Consider the following 6414-nt stretch of genomic DNA (forward strand, 5'->3'; position numbering starts at 1 on the left):
AGGACTTCCCCCTGGGAGAGTGCGAGACGTAATACGGACAGAATGTTGTCGCAATAGGGACGGTCATCGTGGTGGTTTTATATTGATACTCCAAGGTAAAGCAACAACATGATTTGAATTGTCCTCTAGCTCATGCGCCGCTACGTGTCCTTTTATTTTTTCGGCAGTTACGTTACCATGATATGACTTTATAATTTACAGTTTTATTTAACTTTGAATGGGCCTAAGCCCCAAAATAATAACTACTTTAGGATAAAGGTAACGCAGATACATAGATGTTTCGATGATAAACGATAGCGATATGAGTATTTAGTGTTTTGGAAAGTAAATGCGCCAGGGAATTTCTTAGATTAGAAATTAACAGTACAAACTTAAAGATTGTCTTTATGAGATCAAAACCGTATTACATGTTTATGGACATTTCTTTTCATTACTTTCTATCGTACATTAAAATAAATATAAAAAATAATAAAAACAAACATTGACAGTGAAGCGATATTTCATACACGGTTCTTACAAGAATTATTGTTATTTGAGACTTAGGAAAACGTATATACAGCAACGTTTCCATTCAGTGACGGTACGTCGGTGGACTGGACTGCCGAAGCGAAAGGGTTAATAGCGCTTCAACGCATAGACTGGTGTTTCGTATCTGATATACATTGTGATTATATTTGTGAAATAATATAAAATATTAATTTGACATTTTATAAAAACTGTTGAAGAGCCGGCTATAAATTTTTCGATAAATATTCACTTTTCATCACAAAATGTCAAATTAATATTTTACATTACTCCACAAATATATATAGTGAAAATGTTTACTTAAAAATAAATAATGAATGCGATAATCGTGCTTCTAATCTATGTTAGAGTTATCTCAGAGTATTCACGTTACCATTATAAAAACTAAAAACCATATCTCAATATTTTTATTGTTTTATTGGCTATTAATTAAGGCTCGAAGAAATGATATATTTCGGAAACCCACCTGGTAAGTAGAAAGTCCACTTTTCCAATGATCATCTGGTAAATATGAAATATGAATAAATCTCTAATTACGTAAAGTTTGAAGATTATACCAAATAGGTTTGTGCGTTTTTAAACACATCGGATTGCCTGCCTATTCGCTTTCTCAATACCATACACTTGCTTTCGACTGTTGCTAGATAATTTCGAGTTATACAAAAAAGGTGAAAGCATTGGTAATGAGTATCGTAAATTTTTCTTTTTAAATGAACTCTCCATCACTATATTGCCGTATTTTAACTGTTTTCAAGCAAGAGGCTAGAACAGTTTTTGAGTAACAGAATCATTCCAATAGTCGAAGAAGAGCTTTCAAAGAACTGGAAATATTCAGTTAAAGCGTTACTTGGGTGTATTTTGTGTATACAGTACACGCACTGCGTGGTGTGCGTTTTTACTAGTCACATTTATTATAAAATGTGATTATACTGTATAATATTATAAAATATTATACATTTGCAGAACTATCGGACATGCACTTTTGCTGTGATACGGCGGTCGACAATAACGTAAAAGTTTATACGCCGAAAAATATCCCAATAGGACTATACCCATCGCAAAGGTATTTTGCAAAACGTCGCGTGGGGTTATTCACGTTTCTGAATACCTAGATCTTTTCTACGGCTTGTAAGAAGTAAGCTACCGCTAATGTATCGTTCGGATTGAGGATCACTGTGCGCCCCGCTGCATAGGTTGACCACTCTTCGTTGGTATAAGGAGGATTACTCACGTGCAGGGTATTTTTAACTGTCAAAATAAAAAAAAAAACAAAGTCGAAAACGCAATTCTTTTATTCTTGATTTTCGTCTTATCTCGGTGTCAAGAATCATCTCTTAAATTTTCGAAAACATGTAACCGGATACCCTGTATACAAAGGTTGGTATTATCTTTTGTCAGGGTCGGGCTTGCTAGCTAGGATCGAGCTAAGAATAATATTTTGTTTACAAGAATCATTTGTTATAGCACTAAGGACATTCTCAAGGAGGGAAAGTGTTAAGGGAATGCTTTTCGTTCTTATCGAATGTCAGCGAGATATGCATACCTAACACAAATATCAAGGCCTAAAATTCCGCAGTCTATTGAATAAGGAACAAGGAATAAAATTTTATCAACTATGTTATAACTACTCGATTTTTATTCCTTATGCGTTTTTATTTCCTTAGAAAAATCATCTAATCATCCATTTTTATTTAAATTTATTGTTTGCAATACACCTTAGTGAAAAACTTTTTATTAGTCTATTTGTAATAAAAAATTTTTCCCTCTTATAAATCGATTTTCAATTGACAACAAAATATTAATAAGAACGATTATTAATAACGAACGATTAAAATTACATTCATAATGTAAAATATTGTACAAATATTACATATTTTGAATGTGTAACAGTTTGAATATTATATTTTGCATAGGCATATAGCGTCTTTGAGATTATTTGAACGCTCAATGCTGAAAATGCTAAAAATACATAATCTTCACTTTCGACAGGATATAGATCCGAAACATTGAACCTGAGTTGTGAAAAAATGGATACTGTACAACACACGCCATCACAGAGCCAATATATAAACCCAATATGATATTTATGGGATGGAATAGGTAGAAGACTAAATAATTGTAAAATAAGTAAGGAAACGATATGAAAACAGATAATTACTTAAATATGGAATAACATTGACATAAATGTCACAATGTCCTAGAGATGTTATTCGAGGCAAAAGCGATCGAACTAAATATTAAAATGAGGTAAGAAATAGAAATAGAGAAACTTTTATAACTCTGTTTTTGCGTGTTACTGTAACGAGTATTCTCTAACTTTTACAAATATTATCCAATTCAAATTTTACACGCATAATGTTGATATCTGTATCTTACTGTAGTTATGAGAATACTTTGAAATATCAAGAGCATCAGACACACACACATATGTCTTTAATATTTCAGTAGCGAGCTTTCGAATACTTTCGTGTGCCGTTGTACATAACACATACATGTATTTCATATATTTTACTATACTATAACCATATAAAAATTCGGAGTATAATAATCGTTACTTTCGGTATTAAAATCGTTATTAAACATTTATTTAATTAATCTTCAAATTGAAATACAACCATGGAAAATTAACAAAATAATCACATCTAGATTTACAAGTATGTCACAAGGTAACTTCTGCGCAATGATCGGACACATGTTCCACCTGTAATCCTAGAGCGTAGCCAATCAGCAAGCAGCACCACTCCTTTGTCTTCACTGTTATAATAGACATCGGTGCTGTTCAATCGTCTTTCGTATTCGAGTCAAGGTAGAATGTACATGGTATAAAAATTTACTGAACGTTATAACTTGTTAATTTACCAAGCATTACTTGGTAATGAGTATTAAGTGGAGAATTGAATTTGATTAGAAACTTGAGCTGCAAAGTTTCTATATAAAGAGATTTAGCGAAGGTAAATATTTTGTACATACAATTTTATAAAATGAAAAGATTCGTATACATATTAGTTTTGTATAAATAATTTTAACCTAAAAATTTGTTCCAGGATGAATGGGGTAGTACAGTAACCGGATAGGAAATTATTCTACATGTAAAAGTAAGTCGTAATAACAAATACAGTTTTCTTCTTTTGTTTTTTGTATTTTCAATACATTGTTGATTTTCATATACATAACCATCTTTCCTTTAAAGAAAAATTTACTTTCTCCTAATCCTAGCTATATGTCCATAGATATATATATGTCGGAGATGAAAGGACACCGGGCCCCCCCGTTGGAATTATTTAGAAAAGCCCGAATACTGTAGCATTTACGAAATAACCCAGACACAGTCATTCGAAACTTGAGACAATGAGTTTAGGCTCGAGGCGACAACCGGTCGCCGAGCGTAGCCACGGTCACGGGATGAACGTTTCACATAACAGAGACATAAAGTAACATAGCTTTCCTTTAAAGAATTGGCAGTACAGACACTTGACAATAAGACATTCCAACAGCCCCGCAGCTCGCCACACACAGACCCCATTCTTTGGGCCAGATGATCGCCAGATGCCGATGCATCGTTTACAGTTTATGTTCAGATAACCTGAGGAACCGTTACAAATCTTAGGACTTAGTTAACTAAAGTCCTTCAGATTGACAAACAGTCTTTGTTCCATCAGCCTGTAAATCTGTCACCTATTGCGGGAAGTTACGGGAAAGCCTGATTTGGTCACGTACGACGTTGCCTGCTAGGAACTCTCTCTCTAGGGCGGCTAGCATCCTTTTCCAACCGCCAACATAGAAATTGACCAATTAACAGCAGCGTCTATTTCCCTCACCCTCCGAGTGGAGGCATTCTTTGACGAATCCGATGATCTCGTGTCCTTAGGCACACACCATCATAGTTTTCCTCTGCAGCGTCGTCGCGACGGAAAGTCATTCTTTTCTGGCAATCTGATTAGCTAAGAGTCAATCAAGCGTTCCTAGTATCGCGAGTAGTAAGTTGAGTCCGACTTAGACTTTGAAGCAAAGTATATTCGTTATCCCGTTGACCGTGGATTCGCTATATCGAACCTAGGGCCATTGTCATTAGCGTCCAGCTACCGCGTCCGATTGTCAGTCTTGTATCAGCCATACTTGTGTAATAAATATCTGTGCGACAACCATGAACAACATTGGTGAAGATTCATTAAACGCCCCTAACGCCAACCCGACATCAGAAGTGGGATCACCACCGTCTACGATTAAGGAGCAGCTTCTGGCCATCGCGAGTGAATTGAAAGAGCAAGAGGCGGGTGCGGAACCTAAGGAAGTATCACCACCGTCTACAATTTCGAAGCGGCTTCTGGCTGTCTTGAGTCAATGGAAGGAGCCAGGGGTGAGTGCGGAACCTAAGGGAGTATCACCACCGCCTACAATTATGGGGGAGCTTCGGGACATCAAGTGCCAATTGAGAGAGCAAAGGGTGAGTGCGGATCCTAAGGAAATATCATTGCCGCATTTCAATCCCGAAGTCGAGGGCGCCGATCCGCTCGCGTGGTGCTCACTTGTTAGTCAGTTCATGGACGAAAGGCCCATCCGTAGCGACGAGCTATTTTTCATTCTAAGCCGTACAATGGGCGGTAGTGCCGCACCATGGTTCGCGCGGTTACCGTTCGGTAAGGGCCTCACCTGGACCAAATTTAAGGAATTTTTCTTTATGCGCTATGGTGGTAAAGAGACGGCAACCTCAGCCCTAATAAAGATGGTGGCCGAACCTCAGCAGGAGGACGAATCCATAGGAGCCTATGGTGTTCGTCTCCGTTCCCTCCTCGGGGCAAGGTGGGGTCATCTGAACGTGGACGAGACGATCAACGCCGCCGTTCTTCATCACCTGAGTCTGCGCGACGAACGTATCGAGAAATTAGCGCTTACAAGTGACATCAAGACTCTGGACCAATTTTGGACGGAAATGAATGCTTTCCACTACGCGAAGAAGAGGCTGGCGCCTCCGTCAGGAAATCCATCAGCAGGCCCCGAAGTTAAACGGCAGAAGCTACCTGGCCCCCGGATCAGGTGTCGTCACTGTGGTATTCCCGGGCATAAGATAGCGGAGTGTCGTACGAGAATGAGAACCGAGGGACAGGAGAAAAGCCGACCGGCTGGATCGTCCAAGGTGTCATGCTTCAAGTGTCGCGGAGAGGGCCACATCGCACCCAACTGCCCGCTGCAGCAGGAAACAAATCGCAACCCCGTTAACGAACGTCGAGTCAACTCCTGCGTGGTGGAGTCTTCAACTGGTAACTTAAGCCATCTGGGTGAGTCGTTCTCGTTTTATTTCGATTCTGGAGCCGAATGTTCGCTAATCAAAGAGTCCGTAGCCTCGAAATTTTCCGGCAAAAGAACGACCGAAGTAGTAGTAATGCGAGGGATAGGAAATCACCGTATTAATTGCACGTCTCAAATTGCATCCATAGTACGTATTAATGGTTTTGCGTTGGAAATAATTTTTCACATCCTTGCCGACGGCTACCTAAATTACGACATCATGATAGGCCGCGAAATTTTGAGCCAAGGTTTTAACGTAAATATTACCCAAAATAGCCTCAGTATCTGCAGGGCAAAAGCTGCCAATGTTTACAATGTAACCGCCGAAAGTAAAATCGATATTAATGGGGTCGACACCGAGGTGTTCGGCAAAGACAAAGACCGATTGATCTCCATCCTCGAAGAATTCAAAAGTTCATTTATTACGGGTTTCCCGCGTGCACGAGTAAATACGGGACAGTTAGAGATACGTCTGATCGATCCTAATATCACCGTACAAAGAAGCCCCTACAGGCTTAGCGAGGCAGAGCGAAGCATAGTGCGCGAACGAATAAGCGAATTAATTAAGGCAGAAATTATAAGGCCTAGTAACTCACCGTTCGC

The sequence above is a fragment of the Bombus pascuorum genome, unplaced genomic scaffold (assembly GCF_905332965.1).
Source record: "Bombus pascuorum unplaced genomic scaffold, iyBomPasc1.1, whole genome shotgun sequence".
NCBI lineage: Eukaryota > Metazoa > Arthropoda > Insecta > Hymenoptera > Apidae > Bombus > Bombus pascuorum.